Source organism: Acomys minous (genome assembly GCF_964271855.1).
Source record: "Acomys minous genome assembly, chromosome: 1".
In the NCBI taxonomy this organism is placed as follows: domain Eukaryota; kingdom Metazoa; phylum Chordata; class Mammalia; order Rodentia; family Muridae; genus Acomys; species Acomys minous.
In genome coordinates, this window is record NC_140483.1 from 169,255,228 (window position 1) to 169,275,631 (window position 20,404).

The following is a 20,404-nucleotide window of genomic DNA, read 5'->3' on the forward strand; positions in this document are numbered from 1 at the left end:
AAAGTACCAGCTCTTCATTTCATTGATTCATTGCACTGTCTTTTTTTTTTTTTTCTAATTTAGTTATTTCAGCCCAGAGTTTGAGGATCTCTTACCTTCTTCTCTTCTTGGGTGCGTTTGCTTCCTTTTCTTTTTTTCTAGAACTTTCAGGTTAGCTTTTAACTTGCTAGCATGGGATCTTTCCAATTTCTTTCTTTCTTTCTTTCTTTCTTTCTTTCTTTCTTTCTTTTTTGTTTGGCTCTTACTGTTTTTAATGATTATTTGATAGCAGGTTTTATTTTATTTTTATTTTTTTTTAATTTTTTATTAATTTATTCTTGTTACATCTCAATGGTTATCCCATCCCTTGTATCCTCCCATTCTTCCCTCCCTCCCTCCCATTTTCCCCTTATTCCCCTCCCCTATGACTGTTCCTGAGGGGGATTTCCTCCCCCTGTATATGCTCATAGGGTATCAAGTCTCTTTTTGGTAACCTGCTGTCCTTCCTTTGAGTGCCACCAGGTCTCCCCCTCCAGGGGACATGGTCAAATGTGAGGCACCAGAGTACGTGACAAAGTCATATCCCACTCTCCACTCAAGTGTGGAGATTGTTCTGACCATTGGCTAGATCTGGGTAAGGGTTTAAAGTTTACTGCCTGTATTGTCCTTGGCTAGTGCCTTAGTTTGAGTGGGACCCCTGGGCCCAAATCTGCCTATCATAATGTTCTACTTGTAGGTTTCTAGAACCTTCTGGATCCTTCTACTTTGCTATTCTCCCATGCTTTTCTCATCCAGAGTCTCAATGGGATGTCCTCCCCTCTGTCCCAGTTTCTTGGTAAGTGAAGGCTTTCATGGGACATGCCCCTTGGGCTAGTATGCAGATATATATGCAGACATTTACTGCTTTGAACTTTTTTCCTCAGCACTGCTTTCATGGTGCCCCATAATTTTGGGTAAGTTGTGCCTTCCTTTTCATTGAATTTTAGGAAGCCACTGATTTCATTCTTTATTTCTTTCCCTATTTCTCATTGAACTCAGAGTTGTTCAGGTTCAATGATTGTGTAGTCATTTATTTCTTATCTGGTTGAGATCTAGCTTTAATCCTTAGTGATTTGATAAAGAACAAGGGTTTAAATAAATTTGCTTGTATTGGTTGAACTTTGCTTCATGACCAACTATATGGTTGATTTTCGAGATATTTACCTGTGGTGCTAAGAAGAAAATATATTCATTTATGTTTGTGTGAAAAATTCTGTAGATATCTTTTGGTCTATTTGATCAGGACCTCTGTTAGTTAAATTATTTCTCTATTTAGTTTCTGTTTCAGTGATTTGTCCATTGGTGAAAGTGGGTGTTGAATCCTCTCAATATTAATGTTTGGGGATTAATGTGTGATTTAAGATTTAATATTTCTTTAACAAATATGGACAATTGGGGCATAGATGTTCAAGGTTGAGATATCCTCTTGGGGATTTTTCCTTTGATAAGATTGAATTGTCTTTCCCCATCTTTTTTATTAATTTTGGTTGAAATATATATTTTATCAAATGTTTAGGATGGTTACTCCAGCTTGCTTTGTAGATCTATTTGCTCAGAAATCCTTTCTACAGCCCTTTACTCTGAGGTAATGTTCACCTTTGCTGCTGAACTGTGTGTCTTGAATGCAGGGCAATGTTGGATCTGCTTTATATTACTATTCTGTTTTCCTGTGTTTTTATTGGAGAACTGATTTCACTGAAGTTGATAGGGTGTTTTCTCAGCTGTAATTGGCCTCACTGAGGTGGGGTTTCTTTTCTTCTTTAGGATTGGGTTGATGCTGACATATTGTTTAAATTTGATTTTGTCATGGAATATCATGTTTTTTTTTTCCTTCTATGGTGATTGAAAGCTTTGCTGGCTATAGTCTGCTGGTCTGATATCAGAGGTCTCTTAGTGTCTGTGTAACATCTGCCCAGGCCCATCTGGCTTTTGTAGTCTCTGTTGAGAAGTAATAGATATTTCTGTTAGGTCTGCTGTTATACATTGGTTGGCCTTTTTCTTTTGCCATTTTTAATATTTTTCTTTGTTCTGTCAGTTTAGTGTTTTGATTATTGTGTATCAAGAGAAATTTATTTTCTGGTCTACTCTATTGTTGTTCTGTAAGCCTCTTGTATGTTTAAGGGCACCTCTTTCTTTAAGATATGGAAAAATTCTTCTATAATTTTCTTGAAAATATTTTCTGTTCCTTGAAGCCTGGAATCTTTGTTATTCTATTATTCTTATTACTCTTAAGTTTTACCTTTTCATGATGTCTTTGAGTTTTGGACTTTTTGTGTTAGGAGTTTTTTTATTTAATATTTTCTTTGACAGAAGTATCAATTTCTCTATTTGTATCTTCTACTACTGTGATTCTCTTCTCCATCTTTTATATTCTGTTGGTGATGCTTTCTTGTCTGGTTCCTGTTTTCTTTGCTATGTTTTCCATCTCTAGAATTTCCTTGGTTTGTGTTTTCTTTATTTATTCTACTTCCATTTTAAAGTCTTGAACTGTTTTATTTATTTCTTCACCTCTTTCTATTTAACTGTATGCCTTTGATGGCTTCCATTTGTTTGGTGGTATTTTTCTGTATTTCTTTAATGGATTTACTCATTTCCTCTTTAGCTGACTCTAACAAATTCATAAGAATTGTTTTAAGGTAATTTTCCTGTGTTTCAGCTGCATTAGAATATCCATTGTTTGTTGAAAGTTTTAGTGGAGCCATATTGCACTGGTTTTTCTCAATTGTGTTCTTATGTTGGCCTTTAACCATTGTAATTGTCCATGGAACTGGTTGTTTGATTTTGGAATCTCCTGGGTTTTGGAGGGGACTTTGTGATGCAATGAGGTCCTTGTGGTCTCCTCAAGATAAGTAGTATAGCTGAACCAATCTCTGTATCTGCATGTCTCCGAAGTCTTGAGTCATCTTCAGGATGGCATGGGAAGATCAGAAGAACAATAATGGGCACTAGCATTCTGATCAGCCTTGCAGCAGCATGCTAGCCTCAGGAGACACTGTGCTCCTGGAACTCAGATTAGGCTGGGCTCCACCATTTTGGAACCAGTACTTTGTATGTTCTTATTGTCAAACTGGGTTCTACAGGAGGCCAGTAGAACCATGGATTGGAGGTTTAGATGCTCTATCACATAACTAGGCACTGCTCTTAGGGAAATGGGAGGTGTTTCAAGGTCTAGTTGTTGGAGCACAGTGTCCCTAGGACTGGGAACCCACACCTGAGAAGGTGCGAAGCACCAGACACTGTAAGCCTAAGTCCAAGACCATGTACAACTCCTGGAACTGGGAGACCACTGGGAACGATGCATCCTCAGCTCCCAGGATGTCCTCTATCTTCTGGGAAATAACAGTATCGTTGTTGTTGAGCCAACCACCAGGTATCTCACCAGATCAACAGTCTCTGATCTTCTGCCTCTCAAATGCCTTATGCACTGGCCACTGCCATATTCTAAAGTGTTTTTGAATTGATGATATTGTAACCTAACTTTTCTACAAATTTTTATATTAATATTATTAATGTAATGTGTGTGATAGAGAGTAATATATGTATGGTTTATCATGTAAGATATAAACATATGTATGATCACATGATTTAAATGAATTACTGGAAGCAGAAATTATAACACTATTCCTTGGCTTGTTTGAACTCGCTTGTGATGATCTTCTAAATTCTTACAGAGAACATTGAAAGTCACCACTTTTTCTTTATCCTTTTTATCTAATTATTAATTTTAAGGCTTTTTATTTCCAACTCACAGCACTTATCTTGTTAGTATACTGAGACAGTGTACAAGGATACATATCTTTAATATTTTTATTGTAAAAATTAAAATTTTTATGATATTAAAATTCAAAGTGACTTATTAAGATTATTCATATTCTAAAATACAAATCCAGAAAGCATTTTTTTGTTTTCCTTTACTAGGAAATTCATCATATCAAGTTCTTTCTAACATCTATGACCATTTCCCTGCCTTCCCTTCTATCATGCATTGAATACTCCTAGTCGAGGTTGGAGAGTTACCTCCCTGGTAAAGCTCTTGCCTAGCAAGCACAAGGCCCTGGTTCAGTCTTCAGCTCTGGGAAAAAAAAGACAGAATGTTCCTAGTCAAAAAGTGTATTGCTCTTGTGCAATAAACCCTACTTCTTTCATCTAATAGGATTATTGTTTTCAAATTTTCCTCTCAATCTTTCCTGAGTCATTATTTTTCCCATGTTTCAAATGAATGATGCTCATTAACAACTTAATGTTTATTTTTGTCCTGTAAAGTAAAGTAAAATGTTTTTTGAAAATAAATAAACATCTAGTTGTTACTGTTCTGTAATATTTGTTTGTTTTACTTTGGTCAACATATTTGTATATAACTTCACATTGATAATATTCAATATGTTTCAATATATTTTTTTAGTTGAGTTTGACTTATATTTAGACTCTCAGCTCTCATACAACTCTCCTATCTAATTGCATCAAAAGCTGAACACAATCATGAAACCCTTTTGTCAAGGTCTGATGACATATAAATAGAGATGTTCACACTAAAGACTCATAAGGTAAGATATTTAGAATATGTATTTGAAACCATCTCTACCACCAGTCAGAACACAGAAACTGAACATCCTTTTCACTATATAAGGTAATATAAGATATTCCCTCTGAGAAAATTAAAGAATTAAAATTTCTTATTTATTTCTACTATGGACAATACTGTGTCTACCAATAGCAATCAGTATTTAAGAGTCAAGTATTTCCTCCATCCAAAGTTTGGTTTCATTAGAATTTAAGACAGGTGCTTTTATTACTGGCATTAAGCTTTCCTTCCCCTGGTTGGAGGCTTGCCATATCTTCTAATTTACTCAGTTTTCATATCATCAGATGACAACACATGGATTTCAGCACTATTTATATGTTGTTGCTTCTTACTTTATTTCTTTAATGTGAAATATGTACCTTGAGTTCCAGATATTTATTTCTTACTGATTATAATGGCCAAGTTATACACTTACTTGCCTTAGTCAAATATAGTTATTAAAAGATTCTATTACATCATTCTCATTTCTATATTACTGTTTTATAAAGTGATTATCCAATAGATCAATTGAGGAAACAAATAATTTTATGAAATTTGATTTATCTTTAAAATAATTAAAGTCACCAATAATGTGAAAAATATGGAATTTTCTCATTTCTATAAAAATGATTTCAATGAAAATTGAATACAGTTCATGTATTAGGCTATGTTTTATAAGCAGAGCTCAACTTTACAGCCTGGTTATCTGAAACTGTGGCCCAAGAATACATTTCTAATGTTGTTTTATGTCTCTTATTATAAAAGAGAGGTGCCAATGAGATGTGTCAAGTTTGGAAAAGGACATAACATAAAATCAGCATCAGAATGAGCTTCATTGTAGGAGATATATCAAGGAGACCAAATAGGAAATGGGACTGAATTGGCTGTACTCACCTTGACACACACACTAGAGGTATCTAAAAGAATGGAAGTCCAGCTGAGAAAATGCCTCCAAAAGTTCCAGGTATAAGTGAGTAAATATCATTTTTGTTTTTTTTTTTTAGGTCTGTTTTACCTCATTCAGGATAATATTTTTAGGTCCGTGCATTTGCTTGCAAATCTCATGATTTTATGGTTTTCTACAGCTGAGTAATACTACATCCTTCTATATCCATCCTTCAGTTGACATACATCTAGTTTGTTTCTAGTTTTATTGTTCCTTTTAGGTCTTGTTCAGTAGATATTTCTAAGAAGCCTGTTCCATCCTTTCTGAATGGAAATGGAGCAGGAGTCAGCCTAGGATTGAAGAAAAGTGGGAGGAGGGACTTAGAAAAGTGGACAAAGAAGAAATTTAAGTCAGGATGTAATGTATGAGAGAACAACAAGTAAAAACATTCATCTGTAAGACATTTTTCTAGTTAGTGATTGATGAGGGAGGACCTAGCCCATTTAAGATGCTATCATTACCTGGCAGGTGGTCCTGGATTCTGTAAGAAAGAAGGTTGAGAAAACCTTGATGAGTAAGCAAGTAAGCAGCACTCCCCTCCAGCCTTTGCATCAGTTCCTGCCTTTAGGTTTCTTCCCTCAGGCTTGAGTTCTTGTCCCAACATCCTAAGTAGATTAACAGCAATATGGAAGTAAAATCCAAAAATACTGTTCTCTCCTATGTTGCCTTTTGATAATGGTATTTTATTGCTGCAAAAGAAACCCTAAGAAACCTTGAGGTGAGAAAGCATTACAAAAACAATAGAAGAATAGTGTCTTATCAAAGATAGCATAATGTGGCTTGAAAAAAAATAAAGCATTTTATTTGAGAAAACTAGAAAGGAAATGTGTTAGGATAGACAGTGGCCATGTACAGCATGAGAAGTTTCTGAAAATAAAGTGTCTTACTTGTAATTATATATGTATATATTAAGATTTATTTATTATTATTTATACAGTGCTCTGCCTGCATGTATACCATCAGGCCAGAAGAGGCCATCAGATAACATTATCAATGGTTGTGAGCCACAATGTGTTTGCTGGGAATTGAACTCAGGACCTCTGCCATAGAATTAAAATATAGCTCAACCGGTGAAAGGTTCACCTTCTCTTTATATTCCAAGCCTATTCACTGTGAAATTTAAAGCTGGGGCCTATCTAATAAGACTTTTTTCCTACCTACAAAATTGTTAGTATAGACATATCTATCTATCAATCTATCTAATATCTATCTATCTATCTAATATCTATCTATCTATCATCTATCTATCTATCTATCTATCTATCTATCTATCTATCTATCTTGACTCCTGCATACAAGCAAACTGTCATTGCCAAACTGAAAAAAACAACATTCATGTTTGAAGCATGAACACAACGAAATTCAACATTACAATGTAAAAGTTACACTGATCTATAAAGTATAAATTACTGCACTGTATATATTTTCTCATATCCTGAAGTCCCAACTCTTTGCAAATAAAAACAACATTTAAATGTTTGTAGAAACAAACACACTAGAAGCCATGTGAGGGAAACTGGAAGTAATACTCCATGCTTGGAACAAGAACTGTAAAAGTACAAAAGATGCCATGAAATAACAGAAGGAAAATACACATATTCTCATTCCCCACAGAAAACTCCAATATTTGTAGTTATTAACAAAAGGGAATAGCTATGAATTTGTATGATTGCAGAGTGATCTTTTTTCTAATCAGAGTTTGAAGTATCTCATATGAGAATAAACATCTTTGTTCTACTGGCTCTATTATGAGTAGTGGGGCAGGGATGGAGACACTAGATAGCAATGGCTGGTTCTCAACCTGCTACTTCATAGCTGTAAATTTTCTACTGTTACCATAAAGTAACAAGTGTGGTTTACTAGTAATGTGGGTCATTATCCACGGGTCAAGAACTGCTTTTCTAAAGGGATACTTATGTTCATCCTTCTGGTTATTGGAATTTGAAACAAGGCATGCCATAGAAATGGAGTTTCTCCAGGAATATCATTCTGGGACAAGGGCTGGGCTGAAGCCTGGTACAAGCCAGAAGAAGAAATTGTGTCCTAAAAGAGATTTCCCAAAGTGTTAATAACTTTTCAGTCCACCTTACAGGAGACTGGGACTATGGAACCGATGAGCAGGACCACACCTTGCTTAGGACGTCTTAGCTTTGCATATTCTGACTTTCTTCTTATACTAACAAACATACCAGGGCCCCAAAGATGGACTTGCTGAGTAGGTGATCAATGGATTTCTGTACCTTGTCATAATGTGGCCATATTGAATAATTCTCCTTGTTCTGCTTTTCACTATTAATTTAGCTCTTGTAATTGGCCTACTGAGAATGGGTGGCTGAACCTGGCTTATTGGGTACAGGCTATGATCTTGTCTGAAAACAAAGCATATGCACATTTCAGGTTTCTGTCAATCACAGCAAATTGACCCTAGATGGGAAAGTAATTTTCAAAATAAGCCTTAGCTGCTGCTAAATTAGTTATAGTTCAGACATATTTTCTACTTATCATACTTCATCTCCCACCAATAACTTTTTACCTTGAAATGATGAAACAGAAAAAATAAGCATTTGAACTTTACTTTGGACTCACAATAAAGTGTGATCTTTATTAATTTTCTCCCCAAGTGGCACACTTTGACCTTTGTCTTGCTATTGTTACAGCTTCTTGTGGAGGTCATGTCTTATGACTGGGAAAATTAGAGTCCTGTTTTTGTTTTTGTTTTTGTTTTTATCATGTAAGACCTTTGCCAACTGTGCAATGCCTTAATCTCAGTGAACCTCAAAATTATCTTAACATTAACATGGAAGCTCATAATGTGACTTATATAATCTTTTAAATTATAAAACTCAGACTTTTGCTACAAAGTAGATGGTAATTTTTTAAACTTTATTTGTATATGTGTGCTTTATCTACCAAAGAGGGCATCAAATCACATTATGGATGGTTGTAAACCACTATGTGGTTGCTGGGAATTGAACTCAGGACCTCTGGAAGAGCAAGCAACACTCTTAACCACTGTGACATCTCCCTAGCCCCAAGTAGATGGTAAATTTGAAATTATGAATTTTTCTCATGTGGCTGTATTAAAGGGTTGCAAATGGTTCTGTAAGTTACACCTCTTTCTTTACATTTGTGCCTAAGTTTTGTTTTTATTTTCTTTTAAAGATTACCTCTATAAGTTGACTACCAGTGGAATTTTCAAGCTTCTATTTTCTTATACATAGGAAACAAGCACAGAAACATTCAAAATCCATCAAAGACTTCCCATATTCAGGAGTTAATGAATATTTTGAGGATAAATTTTTACTGGGGTTCTCTACACAATCTTTGACTCATTGACATGTCCCAAGATATATACTGAGGGTTTTAACTTGTTATATACATTTACCAATAAAAACCAATTAGATTCTGGATGAACATAAATTTATTTCCAGCATAAGGCATGATGTGAACATAGAAAATTGAGTACCAGTGTTAAAATTAGCTGAAATTCAGCAGAACATGTTCCTTATGGCTGCCTATTACATGTAGAAGATAGCCCAACCCATAATAAGTATTGCTTGACAAAATTGTAACAAACACACATATACTAGTTTTCCCATACCAGTTCAGAATGCCTCCCATCAACTTGTGTTCAAAAATGAAATGGGGCATGAGTGACTCAGGATTTTAGATGGATAAGAATGTTTTTCAGGTTGATAAGACCCAAGCAGGAAAGCATCTAGAAAATATTGTGAGTGATTATTTTAATTAGGTTAGGTGCTGGTATTTGTAACCATGACACAAACTAGGATTGTTTGGAAGAGAAAATCATGACTGAATCACTGCCTCCATCAGATTGTCAAGTGAGTACGCCTAAGGGACATTTCTTGATTAATGATGAACATGTGGGAGTGCCCTGTATATTGTTGGAGGTGCTCCTGGGAAGGTATAAGAAAGCTAGCAGACTATTCATGAGGATCAAACTAGTAAGCATTATTCCTTAGTAGCCTCTGCTTTAGTTCCTTCCTCCAGTTTCCTAACTTGAGTATTAGCCTTGACACCACTGAGTGATGCATGTGGTGTGGAAGTGTAATATGAAAAAACATGTCCAATCCAAGTCACTTTTTCTCAGTGTTTTATCACAGCAACCCAAAAGCAAAATAGGCCCCCAAAGCAAAATAAGCCCAGTAAATTTAATTAGGAAGACACATCTTAATTGTCACTGATAGCATTCCATGAGTAGGGATCCTGCAGTAATTAAGAGAAAGAGAGGGAGAGAAGAGGGAGAGAGATAGATAGACACACACACACACACACACACACACACACACACACACACACAGAGAGAGAGAGAGAGAGAGAGAGAGAGAGAGAGAGAGAGAGAGAGAGAGAGTCGTGCCCTACATGACTACTGCTTTAAATTCCCTCGAGTCAAAATATACACTTCCTTCATTGATTCATTTTTGTCATATATTTCATCACGACAATAAAAAATAACTAATACTTGGAATTCATATAGCAAACTGGTACCTGGTGTGCATGTTCTTTTAATGCCTAAACTGGTTTGTGAGAGGGATGTAGAACAATTTGGACAGAAAAGCTATTTGATACCATAAGAGAACTCAAAGTACCATTTCAGTGAGAGATTAGAACACAGAAATTCTTAGAGAAATATGAGTAATGTAAAACCCAAACATTAGATTTCACAGGAGAACATATATGACTCTATGTGGAAAGTGATAAGTCATTATTCACATAATAACTTTGTATAGAATTTGGGGAGTTTTAGGTGTGAACTTAGCATTTCTATGACAGTGAATATAAAGATAATAGACTAATATAGTTGGTGGATAAAATTTGGAAAAGAATAAGATTCAGGATTCATTGTTTATTGCTTTTATCTGTGTCTTTTAAAAGAGTGAACCCATGTGGAACAGAAGAGTATACAAGTCCAGACTTCAGTGATAAAAGAATATGAACAGGTTCAATTTGTAGACAAGTTTGAAAGCATCTATAAATATTAAAGAGATTAGTCCCAGTAGAGAAAGGGAGGAAGGAAGAAAGAAGGAAGAAACAAAGAAAGAAATGGACTATGTACTAATACAATAGCAAAGGTATCTTAAGGAAAAGATCTTGGCCAGCGTGATTGTACACATATATGATCCCAGCACTCGGGAGGCAGAGACAGGCAGATTGATGTGAGTTTGAGGCCAGTCTGGTCTATAAAGTGCGTCCTGGTCATTCAAGGCTACACAGAGAAATCTTGTCTCAAAAACAAAACAAAACAAAAAACTCACCCATCAAAGTCTCAATTTTCTGAAATTGCAAATCAATTTGAAAAGAGACAGTTTATGCACAGAAAATTCATGTAAAGGTCCCCAAGCTTTGAACAAGGCTCTTATAGGAATATTTCATAGTGTCGTCACATAGAAGCTGATACAAATGTGATTCAATGGCATGGCTTCAGAGAGACATGGTAGAAGTTGGAGACATCATCCCTGTGGTACTGATATTACAGGAAAGGAAGATATAAGATTGCTTTTCAAGAACCATTGGAGAGAATGTTTGTTAGGAACAAATGACGTGGGATGAGACCCAGAGAGTCAACTGGGTGAAGTTAAGGTAAAACCTGATGTTCAATGGACATCCTATCATGTTAGACTTTCAGTAGTATCCTCTTCTGAGAAACAAACTGATGGTAGAATGTTTAATGCCTTGAGGGGTTTCTACATAGCCTCATCTCAATCAAATGACATCTCCCCTTCAGAAAATATTACTGCCTGTATTTACAGAAGAACAGAATTGCAATTTAGACTCTGTGTTTTATTAATATCAACTTGTTCAATGGTTTGAAAAATCTTAATGTAATGAACAGTGGAAAGGCATCAGGTGGTTGACTGCTGGGAAATGGGTAGTGTGGACCAATCTAAACACAGTGTGATAAATTAGTAAACAAATCAAAAGCATAAACTATCAAGTCAGAAAAATACAATAATGGCAAAGGTCCTTTTAAACAATACTGCTTCTTTTAACTAACTGTCCATTAGAACAATATTTGTACCTTCTCCTGAACACTGCATATATTGCTTCCAAAAGAATTTAATTACTAATGTTAAGTAAGTTGTACTTCCAATCTGAGTCTATGATCTTAATGGAAAATTTATTTTATTAGTTTATAGGAGTGCTCAGTTTTTCCAAGATTTGCTAGATGTTATGAATTTGCTATATCAAAGACACAGGCAGGCATTTTTGTTTATTATCACAATGTTAGAGTCTGTTGAATCAAAATAAATTCTTAAGCTACATCAATTTTGTTTGCTTTAATCTAACAAGCATTACTGATTTCATTTATTTGACAAGGAAAATCTGATTCACATAGTATCCTAGTCTTAAACAAATCTATATTACTCTCATTTTGTTATTCCAATGTTAATAACTAATACTATCATATCATTTTACAAAATGACATTTGTGTGTTACAGTTTTATCAAAAACAACTAAGTAGTTTTAAGCTGTGGTGTTCATATCAGCCTTACAGAAAGCAAAAACAGAAAGATGACAAAGATGAGGAGGTCATTGGTGCCAGTGTTTAAGTATGATGTTAAGGAGTACAAAGTGCTATTCCAAGAAGTGGACAGATTGGTCCAATCAGCAAGAGGGGAGGGCAGATATAGCCCCACAATCATCTCAGCAGACTGAAGAGGCCCATAATCTCTTATGGACCTCCATTCAGGCAAATCTGTGACTTTGACAAAGAAAACAATTTCATGACTATATAGTGTGAAGAGAAATTTGAGATTCCACTAAAGGTATTTATTTAAAAGTACACCCAGAATACAGCTTCAGATGTCTTTAAGAGAGTGCTGCAGGAAAAAAAAGATATTTGATTAGAAAACATGGGCTACTTAGTGACCTTCTCAGTTATAATATTGGTTTTATATTTTTAGACATATAGGGGTGGCTTTTGGTTATATCCAAAAAGACTGTTAAGTACCTGCCCTTTTCTCTCTGATAATGTGATAGATTGTTCGGGGATTTGTTGGTTGGAATTATAACTTGTAGTGTTGTATAATAGATTATGTATATGTCCATTCCCTATAAGTGCAGTTTCCATTGAGGTTTCTAGAAAATTGAATGTGTATAGTTAGAAATTGAGAAACATTATTCGGTTACTAATTATGCTTTCTTACCAAAGGGTTTCATGAATATTACAGTGTAAGGACACCATATCCTTCCTCATGCCTTCACAGATTTCTCTCTCTCTCTCTCTCTTGCCTCAGTTCCAATGCAGATGTGGCTCAATGCAAAGCTGATTAAAGATGAGGGCTGGCTCTGGGCAATGAGGAATTGTCTGAACCAAGCATCAAGGCAAGGTGACTGACCTTGCTGAGATGAAGCTCTGATGTAGCAGAGAGAGGTGTTTGCCATTGTAATTCACATGACATAGGCACTAGACAGTCTGATGACACTTTGACAGATGCCATCATATCCCAGTGTGAGGTTCCATTTCTGTGTATATGACACAGGTGAGGGCTGCATCATTTCCTCTGCCGTGTTTGCTGATTATAGGGGCCTAGATTTTCTGATATGGTTTTGGGACACCTATCTACTTTCACTGCTTTTTAACTTCCTTTAGAGTTTAAAGATTGGACCCAACTTCTCAGCCCACCAAAAGACAAATCAACTTTGCAATAATTCTGAGCACCAACAAACTAAAAAAAGTTCATACTCTTTTATTAAATATTTTTTAATTTTTTAACTGCATTTTTTTACTTTTACATATATATGTATATTATTCTACATCTATAGATTAAACTACAAATAACAAGAAGGATCATGAAACAATTAGAAATGATATAAATGTTACATTCAAAGTGTTTTTGCCTATTTGTATTTGGCAAGCTTGAAGAAAACTTTTTTCCTATTTTGGTAAGTCTACAACTCTAAATATAAATCATTACCTAACATATCTCATCTCTATCAACCTAAAACTTCTATCTAGACCTAAAAATGTCTTAACCCCTAAACAACTAAGTTTAATTGTAAAAGCAAACTGTCTCATCAGAGACTTGAGAAGGAATAAAATTAATTATCAGAGTAAAGAAGAAGTGCACGTTAGAAGCTACCAAAATGAGAAAATGACAAAAGACAGTTCACTGCCTAGCCTGGTCACCCAAAACTCCTCATAATCTTGGAGCATCATCTTCAGCTTTCTGGATCCTATTTTGAGTCAATCATTGACTTTGAATGATATGTTCTTCTCTTTACTATTATTTTTTGTGTTCTAGATTTGGTATCATTGGAATTATACAAACATTGGTCTTCTACATCACACAGTATAATTTTCAATATAGATACTGATCAAGTATCTACAAGGACACTGTAATACTGTGGGCACTATATTACAGAGTACTGATCAGTTGCTTGAATTACTATGTTACAACCAGTGTTGATGTACTATGTAGTTATTAACTATTCATCAGTTACTTACACTTAATTTTTTCAATATTAGAATTTAGTTTTGATATGAATTATCTATGAAGAATTTAATTTCATGGTGTGTGCAGGGATATAAAGTTACTTCAGTATTGAAGGGGAGTAGAGAATTTGAGTGCAGTGAAAGTATTCTAAATCCAGGACATATAACTCATGACTTGTAGTGCTGGAAGCCAATAGTAATACAAAGCTTCCACTGAGGCTCGAATTGGCTCTAAGTTGTCTTCCAAAATTTGGTGCATGGATTTCATGGCTCATGGAGAGAATGTACTTTCAGGAGGTTTGTTTGTTTGTGTTTCATTGTTTTTTATGCAGGAGTTTAAGAGAAAAACAAAAAGCAAAGCTGCCAAGAAACAGGGTGAATCCTAAATGTAGAACATCAATTGTCTTCCAGATCAGGATATTGTGTACAACATTTAGGAAAAAACAAGGTTGAGGCATGGGGATGGGGTATGGGGAGTGACCCTGTTAATTCTGTTTGTCTTATTGTGAACTGTTTTTGTGTCTCTCCATCCAGAGCATCTGGAAGGCAATTGTAGACACTCCTTCACAAATAGGCACCTATATAAAGTTGAGGAAGATAAGAAAAATGACAAAAAGTACATTTATTAGAGCAAGACTATTTTTTAATGTCCTGTGAATTGTACATTTTCCTTTATTGTTATTGTTGTTGTTTTTTTCAGACAGAGTTTCTCAGTGTAGCCTCGGCTGTCCTAGACTCACTTTGTAGAGCAGGTTGGTGTGTCAAACTTGCAGCATCTGCTTGCATATGCCTCCCTAGTGTTGAGATTAAAGGTGTGTTTTATTTTAAATGTTAATCAGATTGTATTAAATTAATTAATATGTGAAAATCTCATCGTTATTAAAACTTCTACTCTAAGAGTATACAGTCTGTACATTTGTTGAGATTTTTAATTCTTTTCACAATATTTCTCTACACATTTCAACTATTCTGAATGTAATTATGATAAGCTAAAGATGGATCTGTGTCCTCCTTTTGGCTATCATAATATTGGAAAAATTTATGTCAAGAAATCATAAATGGACACCTACTTAGTAACGTTATGTTTGAGGAAAGAGAGGACAAGAACCCTGCATGCAGCCAGAACAGGAATTTTTCTTGCAGAAGGATTTTCAAGTAGCAAGAAAACTTTCCAGTGATATTGGAGCTGAAAGAACAGGGGTGTTCGCAGTCACATCCTGACCAAACTGCTTATTTAGGAATGCTTCTTAGATGAGATTTGAACCTGGCTGTTATCTTAAGACTCAGAAGAAATAAAAACCTATAGCCCACATTGTCTTCTCTATATGGACATACTAAATACATGTTAGTTCAATTGACATACAGAAAGAGGGAATGTTATTGAAGGAAAGTTTTCTATGATATTAGCCTGTTATCACAAATGGCATTTGTATAGCTGTAGCATTTGTGACAATGTTTTCATTTTGCTATTGAGTATTTATAATTTGCTCATCATTTCTTTGAGGGATCATTAATTTTATTATGAATTCTCAATTATGTGAAAGGAATTGTTCAAGCAGTTCTTAGGTTATCCTATGGTCTGTGCTGTGTTTTTGTTTTGCTTGCTTGTTTTTTAACCTCACTGTGCTTGATTTATTTCTGTGACTTATTTCTGTTATTTTGGTTTTTATTTGTATTTTCTTAAAATGGAAGTTTATACTTCTAATTTAAGGTATTTCATGCTTTTTTATTTGTTTAGTTTGTTTTTGGTTTTTCAAGACAGGGCCTTTCTGTGTGGTCCTGGTTGTTCTAGATTTCACTCTGTAGACCAAGCTGGCCTAGAACTCACAGAGACTACCTATTTCTGCCTCCCAAGTCTAGGATTAAAACCATGCACCACCTTTTTCAGACAATTTTATGTGTATGGATTCTTTGCCTGCACATGTATCTGTACCACCTACATGCCTGGTTTCCACAGAACTTAAGAGACCAGAGTGACAGACAACTATGAGCTGTTGAGAGATTGCTAGAAATTGAACTCAAGTCCAGTGGAAAAAGATCTGGTGCTCTTATCCAGTGAACATCTCCTTCCCCAGAATTCCACTCTTTTTAAATGCAAACTACATACTATCAGTTTTTACATAAAGAGCTGAAGATTTTTCTGGTAAGTTATCAGTGCTTAAATTTTTACCCTAATTATACTTTTTACCTTTCTTTCCAATTTTCATGATTTTGGAATATGTATATATTTTAAACGATCTTTTTTTTCTTCTTATTTTTCTTTTTTCTTTTTTTACCATTTTTTATTAATTTATTCATATTACATCTTGATTGTTAGCCCTTCCCCTGTTTCCTCCCATTCTTCTCTCCCTCCCACTTCCCCCCTTCTCCCCTCCCCTATGTCTGTGATTGAGGGAGACTTCCACCCCCTATATATGCTCTAAGATTATCGAGTCTCTTCTTGGTAACTTGCTATCCTTCCTCTGAGTGCCACCAGGCCTCCCCATCTGGAGGACGTGGTCAGAAAAGAGGCACCAGAGTTCATGTGAGAGTCAGATCTCACTCTCCACTCAACGGTGGAGAATATCGTGTTCGTCGGCTAGGTCTTGGTAGGGGTTCGAAGTTTACTGCCTATTTCTCCTTGGCTGGTGCTTTAGTTTGACGAGGACCCCAGGACCCAGACTGACTGTCATAAAGTTCTTCTTGTAGGTTTCCAGGACCCTGTGGGTCCTACTATTTCCCCCTTCTTATTTTTCTAAAAGAGAATCTTTTTAGCCATTCAAATTATCCTTGTAATCGTGGTTGTATGTTTGTGGCTCTTAATGGTTTGTGTTTTAAGTTCTTTTTAATCAGATTTTATTGTGTCATCTTAGAATTTCTCTAATATATGGTTAACTTATTGTGCCACTGTAGCATGTACAATAGCTCCCTACATGAGAAATTACATATGCTTTATGTTTTATTTGGTTTTACATTAAGTTCCTGGCCTACCTTGTCTCAATTCTTGATCATCCAGGCAGCACTGGATATGTGTTCCATCTCATGGAGTAGGCCTTAATTCAAATTACATATTGCTTACTTACTTTCATAAGCTTTATACCACCATTTCACTAGCATATTTTGCAGGCAGTACACTATTATAGATGGATGGGTTTGTAGCTGGGTTAATGGTTATGTTTCTCTTATGCATAGATAAAAATTTCCATGCTATATGAGTTGTGTAAGTGTGTCTTTAGCAATAAGACCTTGCCAAAAGGTTCTGAAGAACAGCCTATTATCTTACCAACAGCAAGTAAAGAGTCTTATGAAAAATACTTCAAGTGTCTAAAGAAAGAAATTGAAGAAGATACCAGAAGATGGAAAGATGTCCCATGTTTATGGAATGGGAGTTTCAACATAGTGAAAGTGACCATCATACCAAAAGCAATTTAGAGATTCAATGCAATCCCTATCAAAATACCTACACAATTCCTTATAGATATTGAAAGATTAATTTGAAAGTTCATATAAACAAAAACCAGAATACCTAAAGCAATACAGTACAATAAATGATCTTCTCAAGGTATCTCCATCCCTGATCTCATGCTGTTCTATGGAGCAACCATAATAAAAAAAAACATCATAATACTGGCATAGAATAGGCTGGTTGATCATTGGAATCTAATGGAAGAAACAGAAATAAACCCACACACCTATAGATACTTGATTTTTGATAAAGAAGCCAAAACCATACAATGGAAAAAAGACAGCACCTTCAACAAATGGTGCTGGTCCAACTGGATGTCGAGGTGAAGAAAAATGTAAATAGATCCAATTATCATTCAGCACAAAACTCAAGTCCATGTAGATTAAAGACCTAAACATAAAACCAGACATATTAAAGATGTTAGAAGAAAAAGTGGGAAAGAACCTTGAACTCATTGGTACAGGAGACAGCTTCCTGAACAGAACACCAATAGCTCAGGCTCTAAAATCTACAATTAATAAATGAGACCTTCTGAAACTGAAAAGTTTCTGTAAGGCAGAGGACACTGTCAACAGAACAAAACAACAGTGTAGAGACTGGAAGATATTTATCAGCCATATATCAAACAAAAGGCTAATATATAAAGAACTCAGGAAATTAAATACCACTAAACAAAATAACCATATTTTAAAAACGGGCTCGAGAGTTAAACTGATAATTCTCAACAGAGGAAGATCAGATGGCTCAGTAACACTTAAAGAAATGCTCATCATCCTTCATTATCAGGGAAATGGAAAGCAAAATGAATCTGAGATTACATCTTATACCCATCAGAATGGCTAAGATAAAAAACTCAAGTGACAGCACATGCTGGCAAGAATGTGGGCACAGGCAAACACTCCACTGCTGCTGGGATTGCAAGCTTGTACAGCATGTAGGAAATCAATCTGAACCTTGCTCAAATATTGGGAGTAGTGCAACCACAAGAGCCAGCTATACCATGCCAGGACATATGCCAGAAAGAAGCTCCACCATACAACAAGAGCATTTGCTCAACTATGTTCATAGAAGCTTTAATTGTAACAGCCAGAATTTGGAAGCAACTTGGATGTCCTCAAAACCCAAGAATGGATAAAGAAACTGGTACATTTACACAATAGACTACTACTCAGCTCTAAAAAACAAAGTAATCATGAAATTTGTAGGCAAATAGATGGAACTAGAAATGGTCATCCTGAGTGAGGTAACCCAGACCCAGAAAGACATTCATAGTATATATTCACTCATAAGTAAATATTAGTCCATCTAGATGTTCTCTGAGAGACTTCTCTCATAGGGGTATCTGCACAGATGCTTATACTTGTTGCTGGACTCATGGTGGAACACAGAGAATGCTATTGAAGAATGGGATAATGGAAGGACCCAGAGGGTTCAGCAGCCCCACAAGGAGAGTATCAAGGCTGGCATATCTGGACCCAGGGGGGCCCACAAAAACTGTTGCACCAACCAAGGACAATGCATTCAGTGTACCTAGACCCCTGGTCAGATCTAGCCAATGGACAGCTCATTCTACACACTTGGGGAGAGTGAGGGTTGCACCTGACATGAACTCTGATGTCTCTGATTTGATCACTCCCCCTTGGTGGGAAGGCCATGAGGCACCCAGAGGAAGGGGAAGCAGGCTATCTGGATGAGACCTGATAGGCTGTGGTCATATCATGGGGGAGGAGGTACCATTCTGTCAGAGGTCTAGGTGAGGCAAATAGGGCAGAAAAGGCACAAGTGTGGGAATGAGGATATACATTAGAGGGAATAATATTTGCAATATTATCTGAATAAATTATAATAAATTAAAAATTAAAATAAAGAAACCACAAAATTAGAGAAAAGGCAATCTTTAGTCTTCAAGATAAATGTGTCTAATGAGATAAAAATAAGCATAATGGGTTGAATATTTCAAAATTATTTTACTTCTCTAATTTTATTTTCAGGTAACAAAATGTATTTTATGATGCAGAATTTTAAGCACAAACCTAACAATGCTTTATGAGCTATGAATTTAATGAAGTATTTTTAATTAATATTATTGATTTATTAAAAAAGCAGAATGAGCTAATTTGCAACAAAACTACAATATTCAAATGCAGTTTCTTTTAAAGATTTATTTATTATTTATATAGGATTTGGCCTGCATATGAGCTAGCAGGCCAGAAGAGGGCACTGGATCTCATTATAGATAGTTGTGAGCCACCATGTGGTTGTTGGGAATTGAACTCAGGACCTTGTAAGAGCAGGCGGTATTTAAAAAGGGCAAAAGCAAGGGTAGGCAAAAGTGAAGGTGGATAAAAGAACTCTAGTTTATATAGCTAAGTCTCTGGGAAAGTGAAAGCCCTGCTTCTAGGTAGAGGACAAGCCATGCCAACCATAGCCTACAGCAGGACCTAACCTTTTTTTTTTTTTTCTGGGTAAAGTTGCATTTGGATACTCAACTTCATCTGAATTTGTTTTTTATTCCATATCTTGATGGAAGTTTTTAGTCTACCACTTTCACATGGCTTTTATAGCATTATGCTTCTGTGGATGCTTTATAATCTAGAGAGACAAATCTATCTGGAAAAAATTTAAATTCAGAAATATTATAATAAATCTAATCTTGAAACATCTCAATACCAACTTCTAATAATTATGTTTAAAGATTAATCTAGAAATTTCTCCAAAGAATTTTTATACAAGTATTTTGCCTTTATTTTTACCATGACACAGTAGGTTTAGGTATTGAAATTGAAATAAATGATTTAGCAAAGTTACCCACTTGTCATGTCTACATAAATTAAAGTGACTATAAGTCATTGATGCTATATGGAGCATGTTCGCGGACCATCTAGGCTATCCTTTCCAATGCTTTATTATTCTTAATATTGTTCCCCTTGTTTGGCTACAAGTGGAAACTGAAGGATAAAAATTGATGATTTGAAT